Source organism: Ambystoma mexicanum, chromosome 6q, assembly GCF_040938575.1.
Source record: "Ambystoma mexicanum isolate Mex_15411 chromosome 6q, UKY_AmexF1_1, whole genome shotgun sequence".
Lineage (NCBI taxonomy): Eukaryota > Metazoa > Chordata > Amphibia > Caudata > Ambystomatidae > Ambystoma > Ambystoma mexicanum.
In genome coordinates this window covers 162933885-162954618 of record NC_090937.1, presented here as the reverse complement: position 1 = coordinate 162954618, position 20734 = coordinate 162933885, and positions in this window count along the sequence as shown.

Sequence of the window (20734 nt, the reverse complement as noted above, 5' to 3'; positions counted from 1 at the left end):
CCGCATCCCGGAGACATCTCGCCGACAATCCTGAAAAGGAAGACTTTTATTGAAAAGCTCATTGCTTCGATCGCTGCAGCGCCGCATTCCACTCACCTTTACAGGGCGCCTCCATGTTCAGCAGCGATCATCCGGATTCGCAGTCACGCCCCAGCGCCTAGGGAGAAAAAGACCAGAACACAAGGTGAGAGAGAGAAGGGAATAAGGAAAGCTAAATCTCCATGTTAAGACTTACCTGTTGATTCATTCCCTCTTCATTTCGGGTCCGCGCCGCATCCTGGCATTTCCGGACCCCGGCCCCTAAGGGGAAAAAGAGACATCAGCGTTAATGAGCGAATGAAAAGACATTACCAAAAAACGCTCATTAAAGACTTACCTGATTTCTTCAAGGATTTCACCTCTCATCTCGGGTCGGTGCCTGTTCCCCGGCATTCCGTACCCTGGCCCCTATGGGGAAAAAGACACTAGCATTAGTACATTAATGCATTGACACAAGGGGAACCTCTTATCAAAAAACTTATCTGGAAGCCAAGCAAGTTTGGTTCTCACCAATCCGAAAATCCAGTGAAGTAACTGGATACCAACGCGCCCCTGCATCAGAAGCAGGATGGAGAGCTCGTCCTTCCAGTCCCTAAGAAGGATACTTCTGCGAGCCAGACAAGCCAGATTTGGGGGCCTGGTCCAGTCCGTCTTCCGAACCCTGCGCATCACCTTAGAAGAGGTCACAGCAGCGCGAACCAGGCCAGCGCCTCCGTGGGAGTCAGGTGAGCGTAACACCTATCCTCTGTGCACACAAAAACACCCTGAGTATGTGGCACTCGAAGTGAAAAATTGTGTGTGTCCATTAGACATATAACAACATGCACAAGCAGAGGCCCAAGAAAAGACACTTTGAGAAGTATGTAGTGAAATCATTCTGGAGGCACAACAACTGTTCAAATGCCCAAAATATATGAACAAGTAAACATATGATGCTACAGGAAAATACATCAACTAGCCAACAGTCAAATATTAGAACCTAGCCATTCATGGACACCAAAATCAACAATAGTCCCACTCCTAGAAGTAAACCAAAATCGGATTCAAGACCTGGGGGAACATGTGCACTACAGGCACAAACATATCCATGTTGCTGTGAGTGTGCAAGCAGGAGTACAATATTCTACATGTGACATACATTCTGGGAATAGGGATACATTACACCCCACATCAAAACAACAGAATAAGTCCTAATGTGTAAGTGAGCAAAAGTGTTTGACACACCCCAAGGGCCACATTCACAGGAGTGTCAACTAATGGTGCAATCCCACATGAAAACACTGTGTGACTTATGCCCATAATCTGCATGGCAGTGCATAAATGAAGAACACAGGCATAGCAGCTTTACACAACAGTCTCTATGTGGTACACCCAAAATCACACAGCACAAGCAACACATTGCCAGAGAGCAGTTACATGTACAACAACAACTGGACTGCATGTAGACACCAAACCTCACAGACGAGACCACAAGAAGTAAGGCATACTACAATTTAGATGCTAACAAACTCATGCAAGGTCAGCCCTGGACCCACAATGCATGATACACAACAATAAAAATGTTCACTGGCCAAACCATTCCCTGACAACCACTATGCTTACCATTCCCTGACAACCACTATGCTTACAGAAAATAGTCACATCAAAGCAGTCATGTTGAAACTGAAAAAGACAGTGCACTGCAAGATGAATGCACAGCTTACACCATTCAATGTGAGCCTGCATCATCTGTACCATGCAGTTCAACAAACCACCAAATACTCATCCTGTCTCATGTGCATGCATAGAGCTGCTACTTCTTCCACCATGTCTGCATCCATCATAACATGCCAAAAACATCTGTAGAGAAATCCAAATCAAAGTGAGGGGCGGCAACACACCCATGCAGCCAAACATACATCAACATGTGCCCCCCTGAGTGACATGCAACAAATGCATACAATATCTCACCAGCCACCCATTACCGTGTGTCATGGAACACATGCAGCCACATCTCCCCACCTCACGCCAATGCAACATGAACAACCCAGGCAGTGACACCTTACACACCCAGAACCCCTACACTCACCGCCCCCCCCTGAGTGCCATTCAGTGAATGACCAAGTTACACTTACCCATCATCATCCCATTCCAGCTCCAATTATTAAAGAGGCTGCACATGAACTAGCCCGCTTCGTCACATCATTCATTAACTCCTCATTTAAATCATGCTCTGTGCCAACAAACCATAAAGACGCATGGATACTACCTCTACTAAAAAAAGTTAACCTGGACCCCAACGTCCCAACGAACTATAGGCCCATAACAACTGTCCCGTTCCTCCTTATAATCTTAGATAAAGCTGCATATCTTCAGATCCAAGATTATCTGGAGAGCAACAATCTACTAGGGACAAGACAATCAGGATTTAGGCCAAGACATGGAACCGAAACGGCTCTCCTTGATCTTAAAAACCAGCTAGACGAGCGCAAAGACAGAGGAGATGTGTCTATTCTCCTACTCCTAGACCTATCAGCTGCTTTCGACCTGGTAGATCACAAGGTACTGTGCAATCACCTCAAATTGGCAGCCAACTTCTCTACAAAAGCCACGGCATGGATAAATTCATTCCTGGACCAGAGAACCATAAGAGATTTCTCACCCTCATCAGCAGCGGATCCAGTCCCCATCACCTGCGGAGTCCCGCAAGGGTCATGTGTCTCCCCCACGCTATGCAATATTTTTACAAAGCCTCTCTTTGATATATTGGACAAACTAGGGGTCTCATATACCAACTACGCCGATGATACCCAGATCCTTATCCCAATCCGAGGTGATTATGAAAAAGACACCAGACTCATAAACAAAATTTACCAAATCATCCAAACCTGGATGGCCACTCATGGCCTATGTGTTAACGGCGATAATACCGAGCTCTTAATCATTGGTTGTACCAATAAACTGAACAAACTACCCCAGCTTTACAACTCCATCACGATCGATGGCATCAAAATCAAGGTAGCTAAGGAAGTTAAAACCATAGGTTTCTACTTAGACTCAGCTCTCACCCTTGACAAGCAAGTTAATGCTACAGCCTCAGCAACCAGTTACACCTGCAAACTCATCCACGCCTGCAAACCATACCTTTCCACAGACAGCTGCACCACCATAGCGCGAGCCCTCATCCTCTCTAAATTAGACTACTGCAATGCACTGTACCTAGGCACCAGTAAACATAACACTAACAAACTCCAAACCCTGCAGAAAAATGCCCTCAGAACAGCCCTAGGCATCCCCAAAGGGCAACACATATCTTCCCATAGAAGAGCCGTCAACTGGCTGGCCATCAATAACCGTATCAAACTCAAAACTCTGAACATTACACACAATTGTCTGAACAACAAAGCTCCTGCATACCTGACAGAAAAATTCACTAAGCACACCTCTGAATGTCCCATCAGAAAGGCCCTCTCAAATAGCATCAAAGTCCCTAACTTTAAACTGAAAAGAATTGGTGGGTCCAGCTTCCAAGTTCTAGCAGCGCAGCTCTGGAACTCCATCCCAGATGCACTTAGAGCCACCCATTCCTTCCATGTGTTCAAAGCTAATGCTAAACTCTGGCTTAAAACTAACGACTGCTAAATGCCCCAACTGTACCAATTACTCTGTATATTTATTGTAAACACTGTAACTTATCTTCACTGTAAGTCATCCGACAGTGCAACACAAAAAGATTTTGATATATGTAACATACCCCTCTTGTAAGTAAGAAATGCTTGATATACGAGCTTGTAATATATGATCCTGTAACCGAAGAAATGTAACGTATTCATGTACCTGTAACCCAAGACTTATTTTCTGCAAGCGCCCAGTTGCTTAACGGCCAGGCGCGCTCTATAAATAAATAAACAATACAATACAACAACAATCATGCTGATGGTGCCTTCCCAACACATGCATCTGGTCACAGTCAGCATGACACTGAGAGGACCCCCAAAAATAGAACACACACAGGATAGAAACCCACTTTTTCGCAATGTCACGTGAGGATCTAGGGGGGCAAAGTTATAAGCCACCCAAAAAGTGCTCTTCCTGTGGGTTGAGCAACTTAACAATAACTACAGGGCCGCTACCGCAGGCCCTGTAATATTTACATTTAGGTGCTTTATGATACGGTTGGGGAATTATAGTGGGAAAAAATAGGGCAATGTAGGGCTGGTATATATTCATGATTGGGTGAATTGGGGACAGATATCTCATCAAAAGTATTATAAATATGTTCTGGTAATTGTTCAGGGAAAGGGTCACAGGTGCCATTTCTATTTTCACATATTTCTTTATTTATTTTTATTTATTGAGCATTTGGTGCTTATACATCAAGAAATTGTGTTTGAAAGCACCAACATAGCAAAGGGGAGGGAACAAAACAAGACAAACTAATAAAATAACAATGAAGAGCGAAAGGCAGAGTTGGTCCTACTAGGCCTTGTGAACATTGAGAATGTGCAAGTGCAGAGAAAGCTAGAAAGGGACAGGGGGATAGGGGTAGGTGCTAGTGGTTCCACAGAGGGGGAAGTGCCAGAGAGTCACTTGCAGGGCAACCGGTAAGTGCCAGGCAGTGACCAGTAGGTAGGAGAGTGATACCCTGCAAGTTTAATAAGTGAGGGCCTGTGAGACAACACAGGCCAGAGGGTGCTTGAAGGCAAGTGCAGTGGGAGGGCAGAACCTGCCGGCGATTGGATAGAAGGCCAGGGCCCAGAATGACACATAAGGGCCCAGGCCACCAATCTCATGAAAATATCTACTTTTTTGTTTGTATTGTGTTATTAGTTTAGAAAGACTTTAACACATTTTATACAAATAAATTTCGCCATATACATAATATACACATTACATTGATCACAAACTTAAGAGACACATTCATTCACCTAATTTCCTATTATATACCAGACAAACCAACTACAACCTAGGCAACTTCCTCTCACAATAAAATACAACAATACAATTACATATATGTAGCTTTACCCAAAGTGGAGTGAATATGGGTTAAAAAACGTGTTAAAGCAAGTATCAGCGAGGTATCCTGCCCTCCCATCAACCTGTTCCAAAACCAATTGCAAGCCAAACTTGATTCACCATTCCATGATCTTCCAAAATACAATATGATGGGTACTTTTAGTTATAAAGAGGTGTTACACATTTACTACATTTGTATAGTTAGTGCACGATTCATGGAAAAGTGTGCATTTCTTCCGCAATTGCCACGCGCCGACAACAAAACTGTGTGAGGCTGCACGCAGAATATAAAATGCACGCCCCACGCATTCATGGAATTTACTGCGCAAAGTAACCATATTCGTAAGTCGCGCCTAGAACGCCCCCGACACAACCCCATGCAAACCAATAACAGCCAGAACAGCTACCTTTCCATACTCCCCCGGAAGCAAATACAAGCATCCTTTAAACAGCGTGTGGGGTTCCAACAAGCAGGCCTGGACCTTGGGGAACCTGCGCAGGGTCCCCCGTAACTGTTGCCGAACCCCGACAAAATGCATATCACACTTGGTAACTCGGGTTAAACGCTGTAAAATCTGCGTGCGAACCCCTGTAAACCGTTCCTGCACCCCAATATACTGCATATGCACACCCCTAAGTTAGATCGGAACTGGTTACATACACAAACCACTAAATCCGAGAGGCAAACCCACCTCCTCGATGCGATTCCTATGCGGAAGTGTCTTTACGCCTGCCTTTGGGTGGCGTAGGGCTCAAGGGATTTGTGTGGCCATTTCTTTGCTGAGAGGCTGTGTGGGTGGTTCCACAAATACCACCCACACAGTGTGTGTGTTTTGTTTGGCGCAATTGTGGGCTTGTGAGGGACTATCTGCGGGTCATCAGGCCCTTAATGTTTTTGATAAAAGAGAAGGTACTCTTTACTTACTGAGACAATGGGCCTCATTACAAGTATGGCGGCACCCGGGTAGTGCTACCGGCGCCGTTGCTACCGTACCACCATACTACGAGTTGTGATTGCGGGCCTTGCTCTGCCCGCAGTGCGGCACCCGCGAGCACAACTCGTGGATGCACCGGCAACTTTATGAACGCTCACGGTGCATCCAAGCTCCCGATTCCCATTCAGCCTTATAGGGCTGAATGGGAATGGGAGCCCCTTATTGCCGGCACCCACGAATGGGCAATTACCGGGTCTGTCAAACTCGCATTCGCGGGTGCCGGATTTTATTGCAAGTTTGGAGGTAGCCTGCCTGTATGACAGGCAAGGCTACCTCCAAACTTGCAATGGGGTCCAATGTTTTGCTCTGTTGTATTGTTGTGCTTCAGTGCCTGTCAGGTGTTGAAGTGAATTGTTTACATAAGGTGTACAGTTAAGTGCAGTTTTTTTTATGTAATCTGTAATATTGTGTAATGATTTACAAATTAGTTTTCCATTGTGAAAGGTATTACTCTATATAAATCTATATTTGGGTGTATTAACTGTTTGTGATTTCTTTACATATTATATTTGTATGAAAACAAAAAAATAATATTGTGTTGTCCCCTGTAGATTTAAGTTATATTGACGCCACCTGGTTCCATGTCCATCCGCGGACAGTTAATAATATCCGCTGACGATTGAACTACTATATAGCAGTGGAGAATGATTTTTAGGTATAAAGTTTAAAGAGAAAAATTACAAATTTGCAGGAAATTAGGATACACTGGAAACAATTTATGAAATTCACTGGAAACACTTTGTTAAATGGACATTATTGTTAAGTTGCACTAAAAAAATGTATTTCAGTTAAAAAACTTTAGTTAAAGGGACTTTATGGTTGCAAAGAAAAATAAAAAAAACCCTACAAATACACTAGTTATGGTAAGCTATACAACCACAACTAGCTCCATCAGCATGCACTGCTAATACTAACACCCAGGAAATCAAAGATGACATCACAAATGGCAATCAACAACCTCAAACTTAACCTGACTAAAACAGAAATAATGACTCCCCCCAAGAGGATAACGCAACTCACAAACATCTGGGCTGGCAAACAAGCGTGGGTACCCAACGGAAGCCATCGGCCATGATAAAAAAATACTGGGCATACTCTTGCGACACAGACTCTCACTAGAACCACAAGTCCATGAAATAGCAAAGGCATTCTTCTAGCACCTCCAACTAATTAGAGGGATAATCCCCTACCTCACCTTCCCACACAGAACTCTCCCAATGATCTCTTTGGTATTTTCAAGACTAGACTATGCATACAGCCTTGAAATGCCAGAACGCCTCACAAAACAACTCCCACGCATCCAAAATACTGCAGCAACACTACTCCTGAGACTTAACAGAAGAGACCACATTACACCAGCCCTGAGAAGCCTAGACTGGCTTCTAGCACAAAAAACAGATTAACTTCAAAGCCTTCTGCATCGCTCATAAATCTCTACACGGACAAGGAAACCATATGTCCAAGCCAAAATCAGCCACTACCAACCAGGTAGAAACCTAATATCAAGCAATCACATCTAAATCAAAAGAATACCCTTTGAGAAAAGAAATTTCAGCGGAAGTGCATTCTCCCGTTTGATAGCCAAACCATGGAACCAGGGACGTCATTTCACTAAAAAGCCACAGATAGCAGAAGTGACATCACACGACCCTTGACACCTGATGATATCACAGGAACTAATGTCATTTGACCGCACCTCGAAGTGACTTCACAGGAAGCGATGGGACACAACGTTTCACCCCTTGAAAAAACAGGAAGTGGCATCATATAGCATTGTTGCTAAGTACATTACGAAAAATATGGTTATGATATCTCTATAATGTGATAAACATTTCATACAAGAATGGATCCCAATATGTATCGTTAATATCAGTGCGTATTGGCCCATATTACCAAATTACTGTGAATGCAAGCAGACGTCCAAGGCCAAATGATAATGATGTGTTATTATCTAGAATGTATGCTTAAGTGCTTCATATAGAACAAATATACATACAATATCACCTAACCTGTGTTGGTACTCATTTAGCGACCTCAGAAGAATGAAAGGCTGAGTTGGGGTGTTTAGGAACAGACTGAATCAGTGGCTCACCCCCTGAAGTGTGCCTGAAACAATCATTTAATGACTCTAGCAATTATTGTATAGAATTCCAGAAAGACACATTATTTGTTATTCCAATTCTTTCTTATTTAGGGTCACTGCTCAAAGTGTTACACTTTTGGAAAAAACAATTTAAGAGGCCTGAGCAAGAAAGCCAGCCACTCCAGAAACAAATAGCCACATGGCCCTCGACACAGCCCAGGAGCCTACATGTTTTAAAGAAATGAATACATTTGTTTTTTTAGGGGTAGCAAGGGAGACCACAGGGTTAGCAATGGAGACCTCAGGGGTTGCATTTGCCAGCCCTGGCAACCCCCAAATGACGTCCCTGCATGGAACTAAATACCGAAGGAAATAAGAACTACGGAAGATCACTTAACCTTCAGAAAATGACTGAAAACCTGGCTATTCAATACACTAAGTCAAGCGTAAAATTGGGCACCCCACAATTTCTACCTGGACCCCAGGCAATCATGTTAAAGTATGAATCCTGGAACCAATGATAAAGAAACCACACACTACTAACTGCTAACCACCCCTGCTCCTCACTCCTCTCCTGCACTCCTCTCACACAACACACATGCCCATATGGCATGCCTTACCAGATACAAACAGACAAGCCACACATCTGCCACAAGAACAAAAGTCTGCAAACAACAAACAACCAGACACTGGCCGTTCCCCGTCTGGACATAATAACCCCTGTGCACATAATCAAAGCACACCCAGAAAGCCAACACGCACAGAAGCCAGTTCACAGAAGCAAGCATCAACATAACAGCAGACCCTCTATGCTATCACTCTTCCCTCACTAACCTACCCGACCCACTTTCTTACAGATGCACGTGAGCGCCTGCAGACCATGCAAATGGCTGCGTTGTGCAGTATAAGTCAACTAAACATAAAATACCACAACATAACTCTCCCTTCATTATCAACTAAACAATTGTCGTTTTCTTTATCAAAGCAGTCACAGAACCTATATAGCTTTTTCACCATCTCTCATAGCTCTAGTTTGGGAATTTTGCATGACACGTTTTGACAAGAAGAACCTTCGTCCATTGTTGCATTTCGAACTCTGTCTGAAGCTCCAGTAGCAATGCTGGAATGAATTAGCGTAGCACCTCAGTATGCCGTAATCATTCATAGTTGGATCCAGCCAGTCCCGTTTCCAATCTTATGTTGAACAGTGCTGTGACAACCTGGGTGTCACTTGTATAAACACATGCAACATTGCCAAGCCATTATAAAGAGGAGAAAGAGCATATGCTGACATTATGCATCATTATGAATAGTCACTATGCCTACTTCACAAGGGTGGGAGTAGGTTTAGGTCAATTGCTAGCCTGACCGCCATAGTGTCTTCACTTTTTAAAAACAACAAAGCCATCTTCCTGACACGGCAGTGCTACATGAAGAGCAACCTTGCTTTGACTTTAATTTTCAATGTACCAATTCCAGCCCTCCTCAGATAAATCTGAATGACGCATGCCTCACATTCAACCCTTCCAGGGCAAAGTCAGAATCTACTCCAAAGTGAGATCTTAACTCACTGAGCTTCCCTGCAGAAATATTGCAAGTTTTCCTTTCACGGGTTCATCGTCAGTCTAAGGACCTAGCCTAAGGTTCATAAGCAATGTCCAACACCAGCATACCTCGTCTGTCACGTCCGTGCACTGACGTTCACGTGACTGTGCGTGCTCATCTTAGAAATGCTTGCATCATTTTGGAATTTCCCAAACATGAAAGAATTTCGCTTCAGGCACTTGCTAATGTTCGTGAAAGAATGTCCATAGAGCAAAACAATGAAGCCAAGCAACCATAAAAACATACTTGTGGGCAGGGGCGTTGCTAGGTCTGAAAAAGACCTGGGGCTAGCTGATGTCAAAACTGTCAGGACTGTGGGCAAGCCAGCCTTTTGGTTGTAGCTCCTGAGATTCTATCAGGGGCTACAACCAAAAGATCAGGGGCTATAGCCCCCTTAGCCACCCCCTAGCAACGCCTCTGCTTGTGGGTCCTTATTCACAGACCGTTTTCCAATGGGGGTTTGCCATTATAAAACGCTTCTGTGAATCAAGAAGTCAACACCATCTCCAAAGAGATATCAGCTGGACAATGTGTGGTAAATGTCCAGAGGAAGTATGTTTAATTTTCCAAAACAAAGGTATAGCAGTCAGTTGATAATTATCGGTCAGGTTTGAACTTTTAATCTGTGTATTCAGTAGGACTCAATAGCACCAGGAGAATATTAAGTGATGATTACATGTGCTCTGGTGACACTGTTGAGACACCAACCCACGGCTGTTCATTTTCTTTACATTTTATGTAGTTTCCAGTATATAAACTGCACACCCACTCTCACACATGGTGTCCTCCCACCACAAAAGCAAGCACTGGCAATGCCAATAGTTTTGGCGTTTGGGATGGAAAGAGAAATGGCAGAACAGGGAAGATGAAATTACAGCATGAAAGAGAATGAAGGGCAGTGCCAGGGGTGAGGGGAGCACTTTGGGGAGAGGAATAAGAAATAAATGACAACCCAAAGGAGAATAAAGAAATCCAATTGATAAAAGCTAGGCCAGAAACAGTGAACACTAGCACTGTACAACATATGAAGGAAAGAGTAGAAGTGCAAATGGAGGGGTGACAGCGCTAATGGGGGAGAAGCAACAACACAAGGGGGGCGGAGCCACCACACAAAGGGGAAGGTGCTACAGCACAAGAGGGGACAGAGCGAGAGCGCAAGGGGGCAGGAGTGACAGAGCCAGGGGGAAGAAGCGACAGAACTAGGGGAAAAGAGCGACATCGCAAAGGGGAATGAGCGACAGTGCAAAGAGGGAAGAGCGATAGTGCAAGAGGGTAAGGAGTGACAGCGGAAGGGGGAAGAAGTGACAGAGCAAGGGGAGAAGGAGCAACAGCGTAAGGGGGACCAACTGACAGTGCAAGAAGAGAGGAGCGACAGTGCAAGGGAGAAGAAGCAACAGTGAAATGGGGGGAAGGAGTGACAGCGCATGGAGTAAACAGAGGGGGCACACAGTAGAAGAAGCACCAGCACACAGGGGAAGGAACAGTTCAAAAGGGATGGAGCAACAGCACAAAGGGATTGAATGACTGTGCAAGGGGTGAGGGGGTAGAGTGCAAGTGAGGGAGGAGGCACAGCACAAATGGGGAGGAGGGACAGCACAAAGGGGAAGGAGGGACAGCACAAATGGGGAGGAGGGACAGCACAAAGGGGGAGGAAGGACAGCACAAATGGGGAGGAGGGACAGCACAAATGGGGAGGAGGGACAGCACAAAGGGGGAGGAAGGACAGTGCAAAGGGGAGGAGGGAAGTGCAAGCGGGCGGAAGGACAGCAAAATGGAGGAAAGAAACAACAGCGCAAGAGGGGAGTACATCTGTTGGTTGTATGCATAATTGAAGCCTTGTCATAGTTGTCCTAAATTGTAGTTTTGCCGTCAATGGTGCTCATTTTCAGCCTGGTGCAAATGTCTTCAAAAGAAATCTGACATGTATTTATAGTCATAGATGAACACATTCTGATAACCTTTGTCTCATGTTGTATGTAACTACACAATGCAGTAGAACAAAGGGCATTTCTACCCCCTTTCAAAGTGCATCCATAATTCAGAAACGGGATGTGCTTTGATCGGAGCAGGGGAATGCACAATGCATACCCAGGTCATTCATGAGCCTGTGATGCTAATTTCTATGCCTTCAACAAATGCTTGAATGGTGAACACAAACCACTTGAAGCACTCATGTTTTTCCATAAACGAAAACGTAAAGCAGATATGAAAACTGTAGGATCTGATCTTTGCATTCCATTACAAGCATTATTTTTTGGATTGATGCAGTACCACTGACAGTGGTGGACTTGGAACTACAAGAGGCCCTGGAAATAATTACAGTGGACCAAAAGAGGCCTTGGAAATAAAGTTCAAAGTGGCCCATATGACACATTTTCAGCAAGCCCAATGCTTCTCCTATGAGAAAATTTGGAAATACCACACAAAAGAGGCCCAGGGTGCAGAGGCCCACCGGGAAATCTCCAGAGTTCCCTATAGGCCAGTCCACCCCTGACCACTGACAGCATATAGAGGTCTTCTCAGATTTCTTATGAGGACCTATAAATAATGTGAGTGGTACTGCACCCCTCTAAAATATTATGCGTCCATTACATTGCATTACAAGCATTATTCTTTCCAGAGGTCCAGTACCACTGACAAAATGGCAAGCTTCTCATAAGACATCTCTGATTTCTTACAAGGATCTCTGTATTTTTTTATTTATTTGTTTTTGCATTTTTAAAGCTCTCACACAGCCCATGGGTATCGAGGCGCTGTTGCAGGATTTTTTTTTTTTTTAGTTGTGTAATTGTTTTGTCTTAGTTGTGTATTTATAACACGCTTAAATACCCCACGGACCCGGGGATCAGACCTGTGTTGCTTCATGTCATATTGCTTCCAAGGCAAGCACGTTGCCGCTGAGCTATCCTCCTGGGACACTTTGGCATTTATTTTGGAGAGGTGCAGTACCATAGACAAAATACATACGTCCTCTCAGATTTCTTGTAAGGACATCTGTATGTTGTCGGTGGTACTGCACCTCTCTAAAGAATGATGCTTTTATTGTAACAGTATAATGAAAGGGAAACCTAGCTGTAGCACAACATAGCCAGGAATGTAGCCCAAATTTAGCCCAACTCTTTCTGGCCCATCAGAAAAGAAAGATCTCTAATGGGTCCAGCTTTGAAATTGGCCACATTCCCATTCCAAAGTGCATCACAAATTCAGCAGTGTAATGCACAATGCATATGCAGGTCATTCATTACCCGGTGATGCTATTTTTAATTTCTATCCCTCAAACAGATATAGAAATGCTTGAATGACATACAGAACACACTCAGAGCACCAACATGTTTCTAACAATGAAAATGTAAGCAAGATATAAAAACCCTGCAATCTGACCATTACATTATATTACAAGCATTATTTTTTAGGAGAGGTGCAGTACCAATGACAACATATAGAGGTCTCTCAAAATGTCTTATGAGGACCTCTGTATGTTCTAAATAGTACTGCATCTTTCAAACAAAATAATGTCTGCTTTAGATAGCATTACGAGTGTTATTTTTTGGAGTGGTGGAGTACCACTGACAACAGAGGACCTCATAAAAAAATTGAGAGGACCTGTGAATGTTGTCAGTGGTACGTCACTTCTCTGGCTTTATGTTTAGGAGAGGCGCTGTACCACTGACAACATACAACATAGAATCCCTCAAACCCTCGAACTGCCAGGGAGATAATTGCCCAGCCAAATGATTAAAGATGCTGATAGAGACTTGGCACCTTTCATAACAAAGCTAATCAATGCATCATTCTCTTGGGGCACTATCCCAAGCAACTTGAAGGAGTCTTAGGTACTCGCTCTCCTTAAAAAACAGTCATTAGACCCAACCAAACCTCCTAACTACAGGGCCATTACAACAGTGGCATTTGTATTCAAAATCTTAGACAGGGTGACCTATCTCCAAATACAGGAGTACTTAGAGCACAACCAGCTCCTAGGAGTCCACCAATCAGGATTCAGGCCTCAACATGGCACTGAAATGGCGCTAAATGATCACCTTCACTCAGCAGCCCACTTTTCTGAGGAGGACATAGTTTGGATACAATCCTTTCTGAGCAATAGGACTATGAGAGTCTTTTCACCATCAGCTGCAGCAGACCCCATTCCTATCACTTGTGGAGTGCCTCAGGGTTCCTGTGTCTCACCCACAATGTACAATATATATACTAAGCCCCTTTTTGATGGTCTAGACCTTCTTGGTATCACCTACACTAACTATGCAGATGATACCCAGATTCTCATACCACTTACTGGGGATTACGATAAGGATATGGCATTGATAAATAAAATCTACCTCATCATCCAGGCATGGATGGCTGTCCACGGTCTATGCCTGAATGATGACAAAACCGAGCTTATCATTTTGGGAACTACTTCTAACCTTCATAAACTTGGCCCTAAATACACATCCTTCAATTTCCACGGCAACACAATTAAAGTTGTGAAAGAGGTAAAAACCTTAGGCTGCTCACCTTTGCCAAACAGGTTAACTCCATGGCCTCGGCCTCTGCATACACATGCAAGCTAATTAGAGCCGGTAAACCATTCCTGTACAAGAATATCTGTATCATCCTGGCCAGAGCTCTAATCTTGTCTAAATTGGATTATTTTAACTCCCTTTACATTGGTGCCAATAAATACATCATCAGCAAAATTCAGACTCTCCAGAATAATGCCATTAGAGCAGCTTTGGGTATAGCGAGAAGAGAGCACATCTCAGAGGTAAGGAGACAGAATAACTGGCTATCCACCAGTGACAAAATCCTGCTGAAAACTGCCTCGCTTACACACAAGTGCCTTAACAACGCCGCACCCTGCTATCTCATAGAGAGATTCAAGAGAAAATCCTCCAGCCGGCCCACCAGAATTTCCAACACAAACTGTCTGACAGTACCTATGAGCACCTCTGTGTGGAAATATATATTATAGAGGTGCAAGTACCAATGAGAACATACAAAGGATCTCTAAGATTTTGTATGAGGACTTCTGTATGTTGTCAGTGGTACTGAACCACTCCCAAATCAAAACTTGCATTACAAGCATTATTTTTGCGGGAGGTGCAGTACTACTGACAACATACAGCGGTTATTATGAGGAATACTGTATGCCATTATTTTTTGGAAAGGTGCAGTACCACTGACAACACACCAAGTACTTTGATTTCTTACACGGACCTCTGTAAGGCATTATTGTTTGGTGAGGCTCAGTGTCAATGACAACAAACAGAGGTCCACTCAGATTTCTTATGAGGATCTCTGTATGTTGTCATTGGTAGTGCATCTCACCAAAATAAATGCTTGCATTACAAGCATTGTTTTTGTGGAGAAGTGCAGTCTTAGGAGGCCCTCTGCATGGAAAGGGAAACATATCCGTAGCCCAACGCGCCTAGGAAAGTAGCCCACATATAGCCCAACCCACTCTGACTCCAAAATCAAGGATCGCTGTGCTGTCTCAGCTTTGAAATTGACAAACACATGTGACATGTTACTGTACTTCAGATCAGAAGAAAATAAGTTAAACAAGCCATTATTGGATTACTTTGGTGCAAGAAAATGAGAAATACCACTTAGTGCAGTGGCAGATTATGCCACAGCATTTCCACTTGTCATGCCAAACACAAAGTCAGCTTTTTGGACCCCTTTTACTCTACCACTCTTCTCTGTAGCAATGATGTTGGCGATATTTTGTTGGCTGTGCCACCAAAATCTGCCGAAATTCAAAATCACACACAGGCATGTCGGCTCATGTGGCGCTTCTAAATATTGATCCTCCTTTTGTTGATTGAACGGACGGAAGGGGATATCATAAGGAGAAAAAGTATTGGTATTTTCTGGCTAACGTTTAACCACTGTTAAGTAATTTGCTAGAGTCTGCCGTCATATCCTATGGTTCTCACTCCATTGCATATCACATGTTCAGGCAGTGCTGTCATTTGCCCCTCATGTACATGATTTTCTCTGGTACTGGCTTCATGTGGAAGTTCATGTACCGGATACTGGCATCAGTAAAGTCTGGGTAGTCACAGCTTGTACACCGTTTTTAAAAAAACACTTCTTTAATCAAAAGCTCTGATAACCGTTCCAATGTCACACAATGCCGCCAAAACCCAGAAATTCATTACTTTACAATGACCAGGTACTTATACCATTATCAAGAATGCGTCCAGTTTGTCTAGCAGTGCCATAGTCCAAAAGTCCCAAATTGGCTGCAGCGTCAGTTTCCATTAGGCCCAGGAAAGCTCTGATAAAAAGTATCGGAGCTCTCACTTTCGAACAATAGCTATGCAGGTTCTAAAAGCCTTACAATTACTGTACTTTAATTTATTTGTAAGTGATGCAACCAAAAAGGCATACGGGCGCCAAGACCAAAGGTCTCAAGACACAGATGGGAAAGACAAACACACCCGCCTTTTCTCTCCCTAAGCTGTCAGAACGAGATAAGAGACCTCCTATTCAAATAAGTGAGTTTTAAGCTTTTTCTCAAACGGTTGGAGAGACTCACAACTTCTAAGGTCAAAGGGCATTGCATTCCAGTTTTTTGAGTGCAGCTGCCCAGAATGCGAAGCGCTTGATAAAGACTGAGTTGGTGGTGGGAATGTCCAATAACTTTTTTTCTCTTCAATTTAACAGCCACATAAGAAGGGATTGTCCCACTACGTATTTAAACGAGATTAGAAGGAGGTAAAATTCAATTCTTGCCTTAATGGGAAGCTAGCGAAGACTTCTCCTGGCATCAGAGACATGATCAAACTTCTTAAGACACAGAATTGCCCTGACAGTGCCATTCTGTATCATCTGATGTCTCGAGAGTTATTTCTTCCCAATGCCTACGAGGAGGCTTCCAAAATAATCAATCTTAGCACCAATAATGGCTCTCGTCACTGTTTCACTTATATAATAGGCCGAAGATCATACCAAACTGCTGACTTGGGCCTTCATGGATAGGGATTTGTCAAACGTGACTCCCTAAGTTTTTATTTTATCTTTGGCTTTAATTAAACTGTCTCCAATAAGAAATCGTTGGTAGTCTTTGCTGAGGTTTTTAAGTCTACAGACAGAACCTAGGACCATGAGTTCTATTTTTTTGCAGTTCAGCGCCATTCCATTCCTTCACATCCAGCCATGAATCAGGTTGTAAATCTTATTTATTGCTTTCCCAGCCCCCAAGTAGTCCCATGTGAGGAGGATGAGACACTGGGTGTCATCGGCATAGTTTGAGAAAGAGATCTGATTTTCTTCCAACATGGTAAAAAGTGGGGTTGAGAAGATATTATAAAGAATGGGCGATAGACAGGCCCCCTGTTTGACCCCATAATTCAAAGGGACTGGTATAGCTTCTGCTATGTTACTGCAGAACCTAATCGTTCTGTTACCCAAAAAAGGTTCAATCCATGGCAATGCTTGATCACTGAAATTAGCGGCATCCGAAATCTTTGTAGCAGCGTGTGATTCACCAAATCGAACTCTGCCAATAAATCTAATGCCATAAGCATCATTAATCCAACTCAACATATTGGATGTTAAATCCAGAACAGCAGACTCTGTACTATGCATTGGCCGAAATCCAGATTGATATTTATTGAGGATAGTATTATCCTCCAGATGGGCTAGCACTTGTTCAAAGGCCATTTTGTCTAAGATTTTAAGGAGAAAAGGGGTATTGGAATGGGTCTGTAGTTGGTAGGATTAGAAGGGTTGAGACCTTGTTTCTTCAAGAGTGGCTTGACCCATACTTCAATCGGGTAGGGACACTATCCTCCTTGAGTGAGGCATTGATGATTCTGGTAAGGGAAGTTATCAGAGATTCCGAGCATGCTTTGCTTGCAGTGGCCGGAAAGATATCACCTTTGCAAGGGGAGGCGTTGAGTTTGGTCAGGACCAGCCTGAGCTCTGCTACTGAAATCTGTCTAAAATTAAAATAGATGGTTCTGAGCAGAGGGCAGTACGAGTCTTCTGATTGAGACCAACATCCAAACTTTGTATGACAGTCTGTTGCCTCAATGCATGCCTCTTAAAACTTTTCTATGTGATAAATCCGCATTTTGAAAGCCAAACACATAAAAGACGGATTTATTTTGGCTGATTTTTAGTGGCTTTCGAGATATATAATTTTCATATTCTGGGGGGTCAACCCCCCAAACATCTAAGAAGGCTATCTCACGCCCTGCCCCAACCTCTCCAGTACTGTTGTAACTTTTTAGCATTTGAGGGGTTTTACCCACTTGAATTCCACTTCTGCCTCCCCTGACGCCTCCTTTGCAAGCCCAAAGCATTTCCACTCTGTCGGGGGGAATTTCTGCCGGGGTCGGCCGGGCCGTCCGCAGACCTCCAGGCAGGGAGGCCCCAAATCCTCCCGTGTATATCCCAGATGAGATAGAGTATGAGAGACACACAAGGAGCAAGGTGACTCTGCTGTTTATTAGACAAAACGGCAGGGATGGGTCAAGGAGCGTACGCGTCCGTCCTGACACACACACAATCGTGGGGCTCGCAGGCCCTTTTTACTGTATTGTGACGCGCTACTTGCGTCACTTCAGAAAGTTAACAAAAAACCTATCGCCACTCTTAATTGGTTGCTCGAGTGGTAGGGTTAGTATAGCACACATATAGAGAACAATGTTAGTGGACAAAGGGTAGTCAGGTGATATATCTGGGTTGTCCCTACAATTAGATACATGAGAATTGTTACATGAAGACTCCTGAGGATTGGTTAATATTACTGTCGTCAGTGATAAGAGCCCCATGTTCTGATTGGTGCGCCCGTGAGCCTCCCAGCCTGGGACCACCCCCGTTCCCAGCTCTCGGTGTACCTGCAATTTGCAACAATGTTTCATTATGGGTACGTGCAGACAATGTGAGGATTTATTCATGGCTGGACGGCTGACCGCTCCCACTGTCGCAGATGTCCATTGCCTTTCAAGTGTATCTGCCTGTGTCTCGTTAGCGAGGGATCCAGACGCCTCTTTTCTCCTGGGTTTGGCACCTCGTCAGGTTCGGCTTGGTCACGTGGGGAGGGACCGTGTTTGAGGCAGAATTCTGCACAATTAATATTGCTTTTCCACTGTGTGTCTGGTTTAAGTTGCAGGTGTGACCTTAACGTTGGTGCGCGGAGTGCGAGGTTGCAACATCGTGCCTTTGATGCTTTGCTCTTGGAATGTGGGTTTGCAACATTGCGACCTTGGCTGGTTGTTCCACCCGGCTCTTTCTGCAGGATCAGCAACTTGACTCTTGCTTTGTTAATGTCCACGGGAGCTCTTGTTTGAGGCCTACTTGGGCCTGGTGCATAAGTGGTCCGTTTGGTGCGTAGGTGCTTTAGGTTATAGTCTCATATTGTCTTATGGCCAGTATCGTGTCTTTGTTATAATTCTTATTACGGCACCTAAGTGTAGGAGAAGCGTAAGCAAGCTCTTTAGATGAGTTCATGATGCGTCTTGCGTTTCTGCATTTCTGAAAGCCTATGTAAAAACAATAAAGATGCACGTCCGTGAGTATGTCTGTCGCCTACGTCATAGCACTGAGTATATTCTTCATGTAGATTGGTGCGGGAGTGTCCAGTGTGTATGTTGGCACAGGTGTGCTATCCGTTGGCTATGTCGTCATGGCATCTCTAACGACGTATAGTTTTAGTCCAGTTGATCCATGCCGCAGGCATCGGCATGGGCGGGGCGGGCTGCTGTGCAGGCAGATGGACACATCCGTATGTTCCTGTACCAGGGTATCTGGTCGTCTGGTAGATGGGCATACTCTTCTCGTGGCGGGTGCTTGGGCCGTGAACCTTTAGGCCAAGCTCGAGAGGTGAAGGACGGGAGCCTGGTCTTCCATTCTCCCACTTCAGTCCCCCCTCTGGTCGACTTGTCGACCACAAACATATCCTTCTCGTTATCTCCTCTTACTCGCCATATCTTAGTTATTCCTCCTAGATGTCCATAATGGTTCACATGATCTTCGAATGACCAATACATATATTCACAGGTTCCTCCAGGAGTACAGTATACCCATTTCCCTATGTAGCTCCTGGGGTTTCTTGGGTTCTCGATCTTCACTGATGGTGGGTCTAGATGGTTGGTGATGATTTGGGTGCGCAGCTTCTCCCTCTCCTGTATTATCACACCTGTATGTTGGCCGTCATCTGCTGGCATCAAGGGGTGCATTCCCACCATTTCGAGCAACTCGTCAGTGGTACGTGCCTTCCGGGCCTTCCAAAATCTAATTATGATCAGCGTAGCTCCAGCCAAAATAGTACACCCCACTATTATTTTTAGTCCATCTGACAGCCAGGATGGCATCCATGACCATAATAGTGAGAACCAGCTCTTATCCTTGTTTACACCGTTACTTTCATCCATCATTTTGGAGTGCATCTGGGCCAATTGTGAAACTGCTTCAGTCAGTGTACCATTGTCAGCATCGTTGGCAGGTATGAACGTGCAGCATGATTGTCCTATCTTTGCACAAACTCCTCCTTCCATTGCTGTGAGAAGGTCCAATACATATCTGTTCTGTAGTGCTACCATCCTTATAGCTCGCAGCTCCTCTTTTATTGCGTTGAACCCATTTACTGTAGAATTGATGGTCATCATTAGTTCCCATCTAGTTATTTGGAGCCATTTTGCGTTTGCGTAAGCCTGCAGTCCCGGATGTATTATTGAGGAGAAAAACATTGCTGCTCTGCTGAATAGTCTGTGTTCTGGCGGTATTGAGGTTAGTGCCGTTTCCGACCTTCCCCACAGGTAATTTCCTGTTAGTGACTCTCCTTGTCTTTTTCTTCTATTTAGGACAGTATCATTGCTGTTGGTCCTGTTCCCTTGCTCCTCCTGAAGTGGTGCAGACCTCTTTTTTCTTTTGTCCCCTTCATCCATTTTGGGAAAGTTCGCCACATTGACATGCTTCTTAGGTACCACTAGTGATGGTACATTGACGTGCACCATCGTGCATACACCATTCCACAGGGGAGGCAGTGTATGGTATGCCTTTT